The sequence below is a fragment of the Plectropomus leopardus genome, chromosome 1 (genome assembly GCF_008729295.1).
Source record: "Plectropomus leopardus isolate mb chromosome 1, YSFRI_Pleo_2.0, whole genome shotgun sequence".
Taxonomy (NCBI): domain Eukaryota; kingdom Metazoa; phylum Chordata; class Actinopteri; order Perciformes; family Serranidae; genus Plectropomus; species Plectropomus leopardus.
The window spans coordinates 41,208,705-41,226,218 of record NC_056463.1 but is presented as its reverse complement, the minus strand read 5'-3'; the positions used below and the strand labels follow the sequence as shown (position 1 = coordinate 41,226,218).

At 39.2% G+C, this 17,514-nt stretch overlaps 1 protein-coding gene across 4 annotated transcripts in view; it reads right to left on the bottom strand.

Moving 5' to 3' along the window:
• The window catches only part of large2 (LARGE xylosyl- and glucuronyltransferase 2), a 148,928-nt gene that overhangs the window by 58,010 nt on the left and 73,404 nt on the right, over positions 1 to 17,514 (bottom strand). Inside the window, exon 1 of one of the 4 annotated variants that reach the window (XM_042485219.1) lies at positions 4,670 to 4,869. The exons of the other annotated variants lie outside the window; for them this stretch is intronic. The gene's annotated coding sequence lies outside the window, so the exon portion shown is untranslated. Of the gene's footprint in view, positions 1 to 4,669; positions 4,870 to 17,514 lie in introns of those variants that run through there. 4 annotated transcript variants of the gene reach the window in all.

The window sequence follows — 17,514 nt, the reverse complement described above, 5'->3', positions numbered from 1 at the left end:
GTCCAACTGATGAAAGCTCTCACCTTCTCCCACCAGCTTACGCGTTATCAAACTATTTGCCAGTGTTAAAATGTAAAACACTACATCCTTGAAAAGTATTACAAACTTCCCTGACTCTAGGTTTCAATAAATAATCCCAGACTTCATCTCCAAGTCTTTTGTCATCTCTGACAAAAAATGAAACAAAAATGAAATATGGGAGAGCAAAGAAAGAAAAAAAATTGTACACATTACATAGAGAGTTTCATCAGGCTTCCTCGCAGGTTAATTCGTCTGTGGCAGATGAACATACATATTTCATCACAGAGATTCAGCCGTCAAACATTACTCATCACTTGAACACTTCCTGTCCTCACTTGTTTTTTTTGTTCTGACAGTAGAGAGTTGCTGTAATAGGTCGACTGTAAGGTTCATCCTCCTCTTGTGATTTTAATTTGATTCCTAGGTCACCGCAGCGTGCTCGACTTAATCTGCTGTACTGTGGGGATGCCGGCCTGCTCTGTAAAGACACGTGTATTTCTTTGTGATTTATCAGAGTAAGCTGAGGTGGGATTAGTGGGTTTGTGACCGGGGACAACCTTTTCATTTCATTTCCCACCAGTCCCACAGACAAAGGCAAGAATTCACAATGATACACCGCTTTCTCTCTCTCTTCCTTTCTCTATTTGTCTCTTTCCTAAAGATGAACTGGACCAGTTTTCTCATTTTACACTCTGTACACCACACAGGGTTTCACATTATCACTGCTGCTAACCACATACGTTTTCTCGTGCTGCGTTCACATGTCTTTCACATGCTTTAAAGCCTAGGTAACCAAAGCAAATTGGTTTGAGTTCTTTTAAAAGTGTAGCAATAAGCCACTCAGCAAGAGATGTTCCACAAATTGCAAGAAATAAGAAAAAGAAAAAGACCTGAAAATTTGTTTTGATAAAGGGAGGAAATAAAGTTAAAAAATAAAGTTAATAATTATAAAAAGGGAAAATGTCCAGAAAACTTTATTTATAATTATAAATATTAACTATTTTATCTATTATTATTATTATTATTATTATTATTATTATTACTATTATTTTTATTATATTTTTTATTTATTTTTCTTCTCTCTTTCTTGCTAAATTTTAGGTAATTTTCTTGTAGCTCTCCAGTAATGCTTCAGTTTCAAAGGGTTAATGTATTTCTGTCATCTTAACAATGCCATATATAACAGAGTACATTGCGAGCATTCTGTGTTATGCCATTTTTAGATGCAGCTGTGTATGTATATGTTTAAATGTGTATAACATTTACTATATGTATATAACATAGAGCCTTACAGCAGTGACCGGTTCAACATAGAATGTTTGCAGGTATCACATCATCTCCTTTATCCTAACTCATTGAGTGCCAGCCCTATTATATAATGGAAAGTGGCTTGTGCCAGCTTTTCTGGCCATTTTGAGTCGTTTTTCAAGAGCCACAGAATATTTTGTACAAAGACTCTGAAAACAGCTCAAATGAAAGAAGAAACTTTTTTTTTTGTCATGAAAAAAACGTCTGTCTGCACCTTGTTCTATTCTTGATTTATCTGAAGTTGAATAGAGGCTAGTTTCATCAAAAAGACCACTTTTTTTTTCTAGAAAGCTGAGAAAAACGCATTTTTGTGAAAGGGAGTCTGTCAAGCAAAACAGTGATTTGAATGTTATAATTTTGCCTTCACTGACATAAAAGACATCTGAAAATTGTATTACAAGTGTGTGTAAATGTGTAAATATGCAAAATACAGCACAATGCAACAAATCATGGCCCCAGTTCAGAGAGAGAAACCCCACAAAATAGAACCGGAGTCCTATTCCATTATTCCTACCTGCAGTATTCGGGCAACCCGGCCTGCTTTGAACACTCAAATTGTTTCAAAATAAGCACTTCGGACCCTGCGGGACACTCAGTCAAGAGCATGGGGGGGGGGGGATCCATGAGAGTTTCTTCCAGCGTCCGCTGGCGAAACTTGACCCTGTCCGTTTTTTGGTGGGCACCTCATGCTTTGATCTACAGTCTTTTGTACTACAACTACGAATCCCAGCAGCCCCAAAATTACACACAGGGGGCATCAGAGCGCCCCCTTGTGCCAGCCGCCAATAACACATTTCGACGTATATATATACGTCAATGGCACTCAAGTGTTGGCTTTTGAATGACGTACATATCCATCAATGGCACTCAATGAGTTAAATCAATCAGAATGAATCATTCAGGGTCAAAAGGATTGACCACTAATCATGCAGACTGTGAATGCTAAGACTGCTTTCAGAGGCTTGTAAAATAATATTTCTGTAAGTAGTAAAAACATAAAAAGACACAAAGATTTCCATATTTTTACCAAATTCAGGCATGAAACATGATTAGAATAAAAACTTATTTGAATCAAATCATTTTGCTCCAGGGTTTCTTCTAACAAGTACATGATGTATGTTAATAATTAAGCTGTAATCTTCAGATGTCCTTGACATTCAGATTGTCCTTTCAGGGTGTAAAAAAAACAGTAAACCTAAAATGTATGATAGGATTTTGGAAGTTTCACATTTTGCCATATTTTGAGAAACAGTATGTTTAAAATATACATAGGGGAATATTTTTTTAATTGGAAAGTATTTTACTGATGGACAGATGTAAGTTTCGTAAAACGGGGCTGTCTATGCAGTAGAAAAATGCAGTCACTTTTGAAACTGGTGCTACATGACCAGAAGACAATGGAATGTGCCATTCAAATTTGTTCAAGAGGTATAAAAACTACAACACAACCAGAATGCCCTACGCCACACCAGACCAAGAAACACTCCCTGTGGCACCCACCACAGGGAGTGTTTCACATGTTGAAACACATGTTGCAATGGACTACTGCATCTACATATTACGCTCTAGGTATCCTTGTGCGTCTGCTGTTGATGCTGTTACTGTGATGTCAACAAAAGATCATGGTGGCATTACGCTGCATGTGATTATGTTTAGATCACAACAGCGTATGGCAATCAATGCTAAGACATCAATCAAAAGCACAAGCTGACAAGGATGGTCAGGTTTAGGCAAAAGAGTCACATGGTAAAGTGTAGAATAAAAACATCACATTCACACAGGTGAACACCAGACTCCTGCATGGAAGTCCAGGGTGTTGGAGCTATCCATTGCCCCTCCTTTCCACCCTTTAGGGACCTTTGCACTCCTAATATTACGTCATCACTGGCAGCATTTCAACGTGACGCCGTCCAGTGGTGTATCATGTGCACGCAACAGGTTCCGTCCGACTGAGTTTTCAACTGACTCCAACCATTCCCTAATCATGCTGGTGTGACAGGTTCCGTACAGCTGTCCAACTGCATTAAATAACACCACAAATGTTTCTGTCTTGCCACGCTCTCAGCTGATGATATCCAGCGACATTTATTGCAGACATGAAAGGTGTTTTTTTTCTGGTAGGGATGTTATGCCAAAATCACAGCAAAAGCGACAGTATTTGACAACTTAGAAATAAGAACAGGCTGGCCAAACAGTGTACTCATTTCTAGAAACAATTTGAGGTAAGAAAAAGGAAATACAGTAACAAAATCTTGGTTAAAAGTTGATCAACACTGCTGAGTTTGATCAGTTTGAGAGAGAAAGAGAGAGAAACAGAGAGAGAGAGAGAGAGAGAGAGAGAGAGAGAGAGAGAAAGAAAGACAGAACCGCTTCTATACTCTTTATGTCCTAATGTTGAAGTACCTTGTGGTTTACAGCAACAACCCTAGAGCCAGCTCATATCAGCTGGATCAAGCATTTCACGTCATCCAGCAGGAAGTTTACCACAGTTCATTTTACGCATACTACCCAACTTTTTATAATACAGAGCTGGTTGAAAATTGCTACAGTATCCCTAGAACTACCTCTAAACCTCCACTTCAACGATTTTATTTGATTTGTGCTGCTCAAAGCTCAGTAGAAAGTCATGTTTTCAGTGGACTGAAAACCAGAGAAATATTCCCAATCAAATCTGGTGACTACCCAAAGTCAAGGGAACATTGTTCACATATGAGCTGTTGCTTTTGACTTTTTAAATATCACTGTTCAATGCTGTGTGCTCCACAAACTTAATTCCACTAACCTCCATAATATTGAGGTGAAGACAAATGTCTTAAAATCTGGACAAATTAAATCAAATTCGTCTGTGTGGACAGAAACCACAGGAGGTGAGGTAAAACAGCATGTCTGCTTGTAGAGACATCACAACATACATCAAGAAAACCACCTCCTTCTCCAGCACACTGAAGCAGGCAGGTGTAACAATGCCTTGCATCTCAAAGGCAAACAGATAAATAAAAGTCAGCAGTCACTTGAGAGATTAGAAAACTTGCTTTGATGAGTCAAAAGACAGAAAGCAAACAAGAAGCAAAGCTGAAAGAACAATTTGCACTACAAAAGCTATGCTCACAGCTCTGAATAGAATGTAGCTGTGCACCTCCTTCTCCTCAATACTCACATACACAGAAATAAATCCTTCTTCAATACCCTTTTACAGTGGTATTTTGCACCTGCTGGATGTTCAATTCAGCAGTGTCTTAAATCATACGACATGAATAGAATTACAATGCAGATGCATGCCAAACAAAACCCTGCAGGACATGGAAAAAGTGAGCCAGTAACCTTTGCCCTGTTGTCCTACCTGGATATTGCCTTTCCTGCATTCAGTGTGATCTAAATATGTAGTTACAAGTCCAAGTTCAGCTGCACAGAACAAGCTTTTCCTTCCTCTCCCCTCCTTCCTCCAAATCCTCCTCTTTCAGAACTCTCTAGCTCCGACAATAAACTCCAGAGCTCTTTTCTTTCTCTCAGCAGACTTTTGTCCTATTTCTTCAACCTCTGTCGCTGCTGCATGCCCTCCTTTCCTTCTCCCTGCCAGCTCTCCTCCCAGTGCTCCTCCTCCACTCTCCTTCTCCTCCTCCCCGTGTTCAAACACGCCATAAATTGCCTCCACCTCCGAGGGAATGGCTCTGATTTCAGCCCCCTCTCCAGGCTTTTTTCTGGAAAGAGTTCAGCTCCGTCAGACAGATGGGAGGAGAAAGGTGGAAAGGGAAGAAATAAAAGAAAGAAAATAGTGGTGTCGCCTTACATACTGTCAGGAATAATAGAGAGGAGTTTTGTCTTTTTTTTTTTTTAAAAAAAGAAAGCTTTGGAGTCTTCAAGACAAAAAAAGAAGCGTTTGGATTTGGTTGCCTCCTGTGTGTAGGAAAGTTAGCAGATTTTTTTTTTAGCCATAGACAGATAAATGTCTCATCTGCTTCACACTGTGGAACCTGATCATCAGATTGTGCCATTTCGTTTCACCTCATTCATTCAGCATTCAACATGTTAGTCCAACTGAAATCCTACTAACTTGAATTTCTCAAAGTCAGACTATCAAAGCTAATGATAATGCAGCTTGGTATATACCCCTCAATCAGACCTGAACTGGCCGAGGTGTTCTGCAAATGCTCTATGGTCCCCATGCCGGGCTTTTACCTGCAAGTTGAATAGCATAAATATGTAGAAGAAAGCCAGGAAAAACAAAAGACGAAGAAGAAGGGAAGAAACCAAACAAGACGAAGGTTAACAGAGACATCGTTAACCCCTAATATCCGGATCAAGCCTTTGCCCTGAATGAGCAGACCTTGTTCAGAGCTAAAAGCACACAAGACTCCAATGCAAATTCAAAAAATGCACTGAATTAATATTGAATGATGCCATCAGCAGCAACATGCTCAAGCAACCAGAAGTGATTTTCATAGTAGTTTGTGATTTAATCAACTCATCATTCAACTCCAGAGATGTAGCAGGATCAAGGAAAAATTTGGTAACACTTTCTATGAAGACCACATCTATTATGCATTATGACGACACTCATAGTGAATTATAATGCATTCATAATGCTTTATGAATACACTCATAAACACACATATTGCTTACTGATGCACTATATAAATAGTCATAAACCATATAGATTTGACTTACAATGATTTATAAGTGGCAAGGGTCTCATGGGTGCTCTGACTTGTTATAAACTGGAGGTTGAATGCTGGGGCTTATAATGCATTATAAATATATATACTCACTTATTCACACATAAACAATTACCTGTAGTAAGGACTCAGAGTGTGATATAACAGTCCATGCTGTATCATAAGTTACCATTGTATGTGTTAACTAAAGTGAGGTGCATACTGATGCATTTATAATAATTAAGGCTTCATCATAATGTTTCATTGTAGGTGTTAAGTAAAGTGTAATCACTTTCATATATGTATAAGAATATATGCAACATCTTAAGTGATTAATGGGTACCATTCACTAGAATACTTTGAAAATACATTTAGAAGATTGAATTCTGACAATGTTTCAGAGAGTTTTTGTAGTTGGATTTCACAAAGACTGGGGATCTTGCAGTGTCAGAGGTGGACAAAAACTGTTTGTAGCCCTTGAAATCCACAGTGAGTATGCTATATGCTGTAGCTACCTATCTAGCGAACCACTGTCCCTATACCAAACAGGCTATCTGCAAGCTAAGTTAGCCACTGGGATGTTGACAATTAGCCTACAAGCTAAACATACATTTTAGCTGAAGATTGCTAGCTCCATTCATATACATGGATACATGATATGATTTTTGATTCTAGCAATTTTATGTTCAAACATGCATTTAGCTTGCAGGCTAATAGCAAACAATCTAGTAAATAATGTTAGTTCACAGGTAGACCCTACAGTGGTTAGCTGGTTAGCTTACAGCATACAGCATACAGCATACTTATCGGGGATTTCAGGAGCTGCAGCAATCGCTGTCCACTTTTTTCTTCTCCACTCTAACAGAGTACAAAATCTGAAGCCATGTCAAAGAAGAAATCTTATTCCCTTCTTAGCTCCACGTTGTCCTCTTTTTCCACAGTCCATGATAAATGTAGCTAAATATGCAAATGTAAACTGTTTAACTGACTGAAGAATAAAACCAGAGGCAACAAGTACTAGCAATTCACAGCACAGTAGCAGTGGCCTACTACCCAATCACAGCACAGTAGCAGTGGCCTACTAGCCAATCACAGCCCAGAAGGGCGGGAGCAGACGGAACATGCTTGCATTAAGGGGAAAAAAGTCTCGGTTCTGTTGTGGAAAAGGGAGGCAAAGTGGATTTGAGCAGAGATAAAGACTGTCTCTTTGACATGGCCTCCCATTTGTACCAATAAAGACAGGAGAAGAAAGAAGTGGACAGAGATTGAGCTCTGAAATCCCTGGTGAGTACGCTGCATGCTGTAAGTTAGCGAGCTAACCACTGCAGGGGACTCTGCAAGCAACTTTAGCTACTGGATTCAACTTAAGTTTGCTAGCTTCAAAATTCATATATCAAGTAATAATGTATTTTTGAACCAAGCAATCTTAAGCTAAATCATACGGTAAGCTTGTAGGCTAATAGAAAACATCCCAGTGGCTAATTTAACTTGCAAATATCCTGTTTGGTATGGGGATAGTGAATAGCTAGCTAGCTATACTAACTGTAGATTTCAAAGGCTGTTACAGTTTCTGTCTGCCTCTGACACTGCAAGATCCCCAGTCTTTATGAAATCTAATTCTGTGGCTAAAAGCTCTCTGACACATTGTCAGACTTCGGTCTTTTAAATGTATTTTCATAGTATTCTAGTGTATGGTAGGCATTAATCACTTATGATGCAGCATACATTGTTATAAATGCATGAAAATGATTACATTTTACTTAACACCTACAATGAAACATTATGATGAAGCAAACATTATTATAAATGCATCAATATGTACCTCACTTTAGTTAACACATACAATGATAACTTATGATACAGCATGGACTGTTATATTATACTATGAGTCCTTACTACAGTTGATTGTTGGTGTGTGAATAAGTGAGTATAGATATGTATAATGCATTATAAGCCCCAGCAATAAGCAATTAATTATTCTACCTTGAACCTTGTATCAACACATGGTGAGTGTTAGAGCAAGAACCACACATGGTGAAGTGCTGAAAAGTTATCCATGGTTTTACTGTTAAGTCATTTGGCAGTGTTTCACTGGCTCTTGGGGCTTTTGCTCCAACTGTAGGCAGTACCTCCGCATTTTTCGTGATGCCCGCCACTTCAAACACAAAGAGTTTAGGGCTGATCAAGAGACTAACTGGGGAATCTCTGATGTAATATGTATGTTCTGTGCCACAGACAGATTAACCTACAAGGAACCCAGAAGAAAACTCTCTGTGTAACGTGTACAGTTTTTCTATTTTAGGAAGTTTGAGTAAAGTGTAGCCTCAGAATATCCACATCAGGACCGCTGAATATCCCTCTCTACCTCTTAAACTTAGACTGAAATTTGACCAAACGTTAAAACTAGTCAGTGCTGTTCAAATATAAATCAAGATTATGTGACTGAACTGCCTATTTCTCTCCTAATAATTTTTCAGAAATGTTTTTCAATGCCCTGTTTAGCTGTAATAGCTAAAGTTTGTGAACATAAAGTGGGCGCCATCCTGCTTCCTGATAACGGAGGCCAGAAAATGGAGATCAGACAGCAAACTAAGCAGAGCTGATCAAATATAAGCCAAGATTCTCTTACTGAGTTGCATACTTCTCACCTCAAATGTTTTCATGAATATTTATTAGCTTACTGTTTAACTGGAACACAGGATCCAGCCGGCCGCCATTGTTTTACACAAACCATTTTACATTACCTCACCAACCAGCAAGAGCATTTACTGATATGATAAGGCGCGCTGCATTCTGGTATTTGTAGGTTTTCTACCTCCTGGGCAAAAGTTTTTCTGTTTTCTCTGGTCATGTAGCACCAATTTCAAAAGTATTTGTGTCTTTCTGCTGCAGCATTGACAGCCTAGGTTTATGTCAGGCTGTTTTTATAATAACTGAGATTGAAATACTAATAAACTTTAAATTAAACCTCCACATTGGTAAATTTAACCTCAGATTATGTTACTTGCCAGTCAAATAAAAACACATGGATTTTATGGACCTTTTCAGAGAACCCCAAATGAGTTTCAAACAAGCCAAGGGTGTACTAAGGAGAAAAAATAAGTTTAACAAATTTAAATTTCTCATATTCATAAGAAACCACACAGGGAACAATTTTCATATCAGAGCTCAAATTTGAATTGTTGTCACCAAAACACAAAGATTTTCTAAGTTCATTGCTGATCAAATATTCTCAAAGAATTTCATCTTATTTACTTAGTTTGGGACACTATTGTTGAACTGTAACTAGTCCAGTTTAAACCAGGAATAACTACTCTAGAATGAGATCCTGGTTTAATATATAACCTGTCCAGGAAACTGGCCTTTGATGTTGAGTTCCTCTGGCTGTGAGCTGCACACTTCCTGACCTGGTGCAGATGCCATTAAACAAACACCCGGGGTACCTGCAGTATTTGCTCGCAGCTTTGGGTTTTCCAAAACGAAGAAAGATTTAGTTCTAAGATAATTTATCCCGGCTTTTCCTCATGAGGCATGAAGGTAAGTTCCAGGAACAAACACATCATGACAGAATGAGTGGTCTTTAATTAAAGACTACACAGAGCCACATTATGCTTGGCAGTGCCAGGCTGGTCGGAACACACTGCATGCCTGAGCTAATGAAGCTCCGCTGATAGATGCTTCATGAAGGATAGAGATCAGTGGAGTGGATCAGCAGGGAGGCTTGGAACAGAATGCAGCTCTTATCTCCTCTCCAAAAAAAAACTTGCAATCTTACTGAAGTTGTTGCCTCGGGGAAAACTCTATACCACACATGAGCGATTCCTGGGACTTCTGTAATCACCTTCTGAAATGTTAACTGTGTGCAGAGCCCAAGCCTGCTTCAATCAGATCCTCACCTTTTTCAGGTTATTGCAGGTAGGGTTCATTTTGTCTGCTATTTCTTTTTTAGTCTTAGTCTTATGTCAAATGGTGTTGCTAGTTTTTATCATATTTAATCAACTGCAGCCTGTTTTTTTCGTGTTGGTTGACTTCAAGTCTTAAAGAAAAGCAAAGCTACCTTGGTGACTATAATATCCACAGTTTTCATACTGCTGACATTATAGTCTTTTTTAGTCACCAGATTGTACTGAATCAGAATCAGAAATGCTTCTGATACTGGCTAAAATGCTGTATCGTGAGACTATGCACATTTTCAATACCATATATTTTTAAAAAATAAAGCAGTTTCACACCTGAGTAAAACTGCAGTTTTACCGAAAATCCATTCTTCTCCACAGCTCTAAAACAGTGACCAACACAAAGAGTTACATTGTGCAGCCCAAAGTAACTATTGTTTTATAACAGCGAAGAATAACTTATTTCCAGTATATAATTAGCTGTTGGCAAACTGTGGGCATTTTAGCAAAATTTTATGTTGAAATGTCCAACAATAACAGTGCACAAGCCTCATGGGCCCGATAATGCGGAAGATCAAAGTACTTTCAAACGCAAAAATAGCGTTTTTTGCTTCATGTGCTACTGAGCAGCTCTTATAGTAAAGAACAGGGCCCCGCCCCATGCTGTATCCAAATCTTCTTAATACCTCCATGGGTCTGATGGGATAAATTAAAGGTCACACCCCTCCACACACATACAGGCACAGCTTGTGTTTGGCATGTAAGCATATTTCAAGTTCTGTAGGTATGAGACCTCCACACAACATTTCAAAGTATGTTTTACTTTTGAATAACCCTAACCCTAACCCTGACTAAAATATAATATTATGGTTTTTTTAACAAAGATAAAAGAACAATTACTTATCACAACAAACAATAACATATTCTCTAAGTCATCACTGGCTCCAGCCCATTATCATTCGAAGTCATCAAATACCGCCACATTGACAGTGCTCTGGATGTAAGATCCCAATGGTGAAAGGCCTCCTTTTGCGTCCACATGATACAACTGCTGGATGATGTCAGCTGAGAACGCGGCCGGACAGAGCCGGTTGCAGTGTTACTGTATGCCGCCCATAGGTTGGACAGTACCTGCTGTGGCAGCCAGATATGTGGACAGGCAATGTCACACCCATAGAGAGTACAAGGGTGACTTTAGGGCAGGTGGGAGGGGTGGTAGATGGATCCAACAAACCCCCAACTTTTCATGTGGGAGTCTGGTGTTCATTTCCCCTTTTGAATGTGATGAGGGTTTTTTTCTTCACCTTACTATGTGCCTAACCTTAACATCTGTGCCAGCATGTGCGTTTCCTGATGTCCTGGCATTGGATACCATGTGATTTTGTTTCCTATATATGCAGCATGCAGCATGCAGCATGCAGCATGCAGCATAATCCCACCATGTGCATTTGTTGACATCATGATAGCGTCATCCCGGAATGTCAACAGCAGATGCAGAAGAATACCTATAGCATAATATTTAGACGCAGAATTCTATGCAAAGCAACAACATGTGATGACTTGGGATGAGAACATGTTTACATATCTCATAAATCTTCAACAACTGCAGCTCCCATAAAATTCTGACAAAGCGTCTGTGGTCAACAAAGTAATCTCTCTTGTGTCTTTTAAGTTTTATATCCACGAGAGAGAGAGAGAAAGGCACTGCAGTGTGAACTAGTATTTCTCCTCTGGGATAAAACCAGGTTTTAACAAACAGAGGTTGACAAGTCAACAACACTTTCAGCAATTTACTCCAAGAAAAAAACATCTTTTTTTATTGCCTGCTGTCCTCTGGCTTTGAGTTGTGCTGCTGTGAGAGGATCAGGTGACTGTCCTCTGGACAACTTGACAACTTAACATCAACACTTCTCACCTTGTTATGGGGTCAGAGGTCGTGTTTACTGGCCCACAGGGGGGTGTTACTGCAGACTGGTAGCACATAAATAAGAGGACAGGGAGAAAGATAAAGAGATGGAGGCTCGAGTTTCCTTGGCGAACATAGAGGGAGTCTGGGGGGGGTGGGGTAATGGGTGTTAGGGGATTCAGTGGACAGTGGAAGGAAGGGGTTAGGAGCTGGGTTTCCCCGTAACACCTGCTGCACCTCTGTCCTCCTCCTGACATCCAGGGAAATTTGTATTGTTCAAACTCTAGACTAACCAGTATCCCCGTATTATGGTATACCAGGGCATTTAGAAATCCCGAGGGTATGTTTATCAATACCGTCATAAATACAAGGACTCCTCTTTCTATTAAAATCATTGTGTGCAGTGCACAGCACATACCACCAGAGCTCAGACTACTGGTGGGGCAGGCAGCTGACCTGAAAGACACCACGGCACCTAGTTGTGGAGGGAGAAGTTACAGGACTGTAAACAGCTGGCGGCCAGCAGGCAGCGAGAGACCGTGGGGAATAATAATAATATATATGTTTGATTTTTTTTACATCTAACTTTGTAAAATAAGGACTTATTTCTGCCGAACTGGAGCTGGTGATTGTTGGAACAGTGGATTTACTAACTGGATTACTAGAGTTTGAATAAAGTGTGTTTTATGATGAGTTAATGTGGCCATTAAGCCTTGTCAGTCTTCCATGACCAAGAGAAAGTTGAATTCAAAAGGTGTACAGTTGTATTTCTTTGTTTCACACTAGAACCGCCAACATTCTAATATCCCATAAAATGCATAACCCTTCTATTGTGTGTTTATTAGTCTGAATAGCTGAACTTAAGTCGCACACTTGCAGACTGGTTGCCCATAAACAAGAGGAGGTGTAGTGGATGATGAGGACAACAATAAGAAGATATTCAAATGCCTACCCAGAAGTGAAACTTCTTTTGGAGATTCCTTGGATGACCCTCAGGGTCAGCTAATGGACCTAACTGCCTTGTTGAACTTACGACTCTTGTAAGTAGAACTAAATTACGACAGATTTTATTGCCCGAATGACAGTTTGAGTTAACTTACGACTCATTTGGGGCAAGGGCAAGGAGCTGCAAGGAGCAGCAACCAACACATGACATATCTGCACATCTCCAGACTGTAAGAGAGGACTACATTAACTGATTTTCATATTCAAAGTAAAACATACTTTGAAATGTTGTGTGGAGGTCTCATACCTACAGAACTTGAAATTTGCTTACATGCCAAACACAAGCTGTGCCTGTATGTGTGTGGAGGGGTGTGACCTTTTGTAACCCCCTGCCAGCAGCGTGCTACACACTGAATGGAAAGACTCTTAGTACAGACTTGCATTTTCATATGCATCTCCTCTATCTGTATCTTAATTATCCTTCCTTTACACTATTGTGTGCAGATGCTATATTGTTTTGTAATGATGCAATTTGTGATTTTCTAATTATAGGTTTTGTTGATAGACCTTTGATCATATTAAGTACTTTCATACTTTGTTGTATTTTGATGCTAGTGCTTGTATACCTTTACTCAAATAGGATCTTTAACAACCTTTAATTATATCAAAGTGTTTTGACACCGTAGTATCACACTTACTTATTTTCACACATATTCGTTATGTTTGTTAAACGTGGTTGATACTATTTTCCTTAGTTAATGATCTGCCAAATAATTTTTTGGTGTTGGTGTATTTGGTGTTTAAGTGTTTGGTATGGATCAGCAGAGGAGAGCGTCATGGTTTCAAATTTGATGATTTGAAGGCCTGTAGTGAACTTTATCAACACTTTAGGAAGAAATCAGATCTAAACAGTCAAAACAGTAGAAGTGATAGAAGGTCGTTTTGACGGTCAAGCACCCCACCCCTTTCTTCACAGGAGTTATAACCCCAGTGAAGTCAAAGGACTTGGGTCTTTTGGGGTTTTTTGGCTCTTTGGGGCTTTTGCCTCTCCCCCCTCCTCCTCCTTTGAGGAGGGGGTGGGTGCTTGCTTGTGCTGCAGACAAAGAGACAAAGAGAGACTTCAAATGAAACGAAGCCTGATAAGCTGTCATTGTGATCTCATCTCAGCCACATGAGGTGTCAGAAGATGATCCAGCTGTTTATGGAGAGATAGAGAGGGATGGAGGAAACAAACTCAAGCCAAGTTTGCAACATTCAAATCAACCGAGGCCAGCCACTGGAACCGCACAAGCGTAACCGAGCTGCCGTCCAGTGTCCTCACAAAGGCCACACTGCAACTTTGTGGAGTGAACCGTTTCCCCAGCATCGAGACTTCTGAGGAAGGTGAAATGCTCTTTCCTGTGCTTTTATGGGGTTGATGCTCTTAAATGATAAGGACACATAGGAAGTGTTTCGAGGTTTTTAAACTCTTTTTAATGTCAACTTATTGTTCCTGATAGCCGAAGTAGAGTCCCATTACTCCACTTCATCTTTATACCAATTCATGTTTCTGAGTCATAATTTTTCATTATGAGTTATAGCTACGTATTTTGGTATTGATTTATCAATTAATTAATAATTTTAATTAATGATAATTAATTAATACATCTATTAAAAACGCTACAGAGGAGAAAGGTCGCTAGCACCACACAATTCCATTGTCATTTACCATATACCCTAGTGAAATTTGAGGAAGCTAACAAAAAAAACAATTACCAAAAAATTTTTTTTAAGAGAGAGATTTATCTTTCAAACTCAGTTCAATTCAAGCTGTCAAGCAGTAGAAAAACTGGAAACCTTTCAGATTTTCCCCTGATCTACACTTAAAAAATTTCAAGTCAGCTGTGAGTTGGATGCTATGCCACCATGGTAATTTTTGTAATCATGTACAAGAAATGTTGAAGGATTCTTGAGCACACAAGAAGTGTCCCCTGTGAGGCCACTGCATTGGTTTCAGGAAAGAATATTAACAGGAACAGACATGGACAGCAGCTGCGTGAGCAGTTGTGTTTATACTACTTTAGTACTACATAGGTGGACATGTCCTCACAGGTGTACTTGGCATGTACAGTTTGCACATGGGTTGGTACAGTCATGAATACCTTTGCAGCTGATATACACAACAAAGAGAAATGTCATGAATGCCTTTAAGCAAAGATCGCCTTAAAATGTGCCCCATCTTCTCCATACTGTATTTATACTTTTATCTATTTTTCAGTATAACCTAACCTCTGTCCTATCCCCAAAATAAACCTAAGTTTTGCCAGCCCTGTAAAGGGGTGAAGACCTGAAAATAGAGTTACAGCTTCAGGGTTGTATGCCTCCACGAACCACTCAAGTTGCTTCTACCCCCCTCCCCCCCGGAAGACACCAGAAATTAGTGTCACCAATTCAGTATCTGAACAAATCTCTCTCCTTCTGTGTCTGAGTTTCGGTTTTAATAATGGCCAGAATGTGATTTATGCAGAATACTGTGATGTCACAATGTGGTTGACTTTTAACCTTTTGGAAATACATTATCAAATCTTAATCATTTTATCCTATTAGATACTTGCATAAAATTATTGTAAATTCATGTAAAAAAAATGTTCTGTGAGGCCCCAATGACCTTGACCTTTGAGCAATAACAGCCAAATTCTAATCGATTCATTCTAGTGCACAAGTGGACATTTGTGCCAAATTTGAAGAAATCCCCTCAAGGGGTTCTTGACATATCCTGTTCATGAAAATGAGACAGACAAGGTCACAGTGACCTTGACTTTTGACCAATTACCACCAAAATATAATCAGTTAATTTTTGAGTCCAAGTGGACATTTGTAGCAAATATAAAGAAATTTGCTAAAAGGTGTTCTTGAGATTGCATTCACTTGAATAAGACAGATGAAAGGTCATTTGGCCTTCGACAACTTAATATGATCAGTTCATTGTAGAGTCCTTTCACTTTTCAACCAAATTTAGACATCAAGGGACATCATTATTTAGATATCTTTTCAACAACCTAAAATAGACGTTTTTTCGCCTTTTACTTTTCAACCAAATTTAGATGTCAAGGGACATCATCATTTAGATGTCTTTTCAACAACCTAAAATAGATGTCTTTTCACCTTTCATTCTTTACCTAATCCAAATGTCTTCTAGACGTATGGCAATTACGTCTTTTCAACAGGTTTTTACAAGGGAACACACGCATCCCCCCACTAAAGGCACAAATCTTCCATTTGTTGATCAGGCAGCACCATCAGACAGCATTCTCCTTTAAGGACACCTACAAATCACCTACTTTAAATTCCGTAAGCAGAGGATCAATGTTTGATAGCACTGCAGAGAGTATTCTTCTACATCTCTCTCAGTGTAAACATGTGCTGCTCTCTGGCTCTGCGCTACCCACCCACACCGACTGTATAAATAATATGACAATAGACTCACAGTTTACAGATTCTCTCTCTCTGTCTCTCCATTTCTCTCTCTCTCCCTCTCTCTCTCTCTCACACACACACACATGCATATACACACACACACACACACACACACACACACACACACACACACACACACACACACTCACACACACACACACACACACTAGAGCTCTTCTGTCTGTTTCTCTGGGCTCCAGCTGCCTACATACTGCATATTCATATACACAGAGTCCGCTTCAGGACAGTAGAACAGGTCAGAGGTTCTACTGAGAATCTATTATAAGCCATCAGCTGATGTAGATTCACCTGCTGTTTCTGAGCAGAGATACAGGTTGATAATGTCCTTCAGAGTAAACACTCCATAATAAATCTGTGGGGGTTTGCAAGGTTGTCGATCGATACAGACAACTCAATGATCGGTCGGCCGGTTAAAAAACTTATTTTCTTGCACATAACTTTTTTTTTCTGAAACAACTCTCCTCCTCCCTCCAGAGAAACAACTCTTAAGAGTTTTAAAAACTTCTGTCATTTTTGCTGCAACATGCAGGGGGTTGTCCATGTTGTCTTTACTTCTTTTCCACTGCAGGCAGTTATTAAAAATGTAACTTGTTTACATCCATTGTCACAGAATCTTTCTATATCCACTGTTGTCTGCAGGATTTGAGGATGAGTCAAGAACAGTACGTGGATCTCATCACAACAAGGACGACCACAACAAACACAACATTAGCCACCGTTTTACAGCTGCATCCATCACCTGTTTGAGGTTCAAATCTTATGAAATGAAAAAAGCACAACAATTAGGGATGAGGATCATTAATTTTCATTGATATTGATACATAACAGAACTGGTTTTGCCTTTATTGCTAAACAAGTGACTGTTTCTTTTATATTGTTGGGAAAACAAATTTCTCACCCAAACAACTGTATTATTTAAGTTTCTCAGCAAAAACTACATTTTATTTTTCTTGGTGTTACATTTAAACACATAATGATGACGTTTTATTTACCTTTGCCTAATAGTCATTTTACTGAGCTGACCTTGAACATATCACAATGAAACCTTATGCAGCCTTGTTTATATGGCTAGCTAGCTGTTATTCTGCCAATTTCATCATCAATTTGAACACTGGATTACTATTCCTATGTGATGGAACTTGCTTCAAAGTTTGTCTGTGCTTACCACTGCTGCTGTGAGTGGATGATGATGAAGACTGTGCCAGCTGTGCAGCAGCAAAACAATTTGGCAGGTTGGGGATCAGTGCACTTGGATTACTTCAGACAAATAGTGTCTAGATATTTTGTGGTTTTATTATGCATTTTTTTA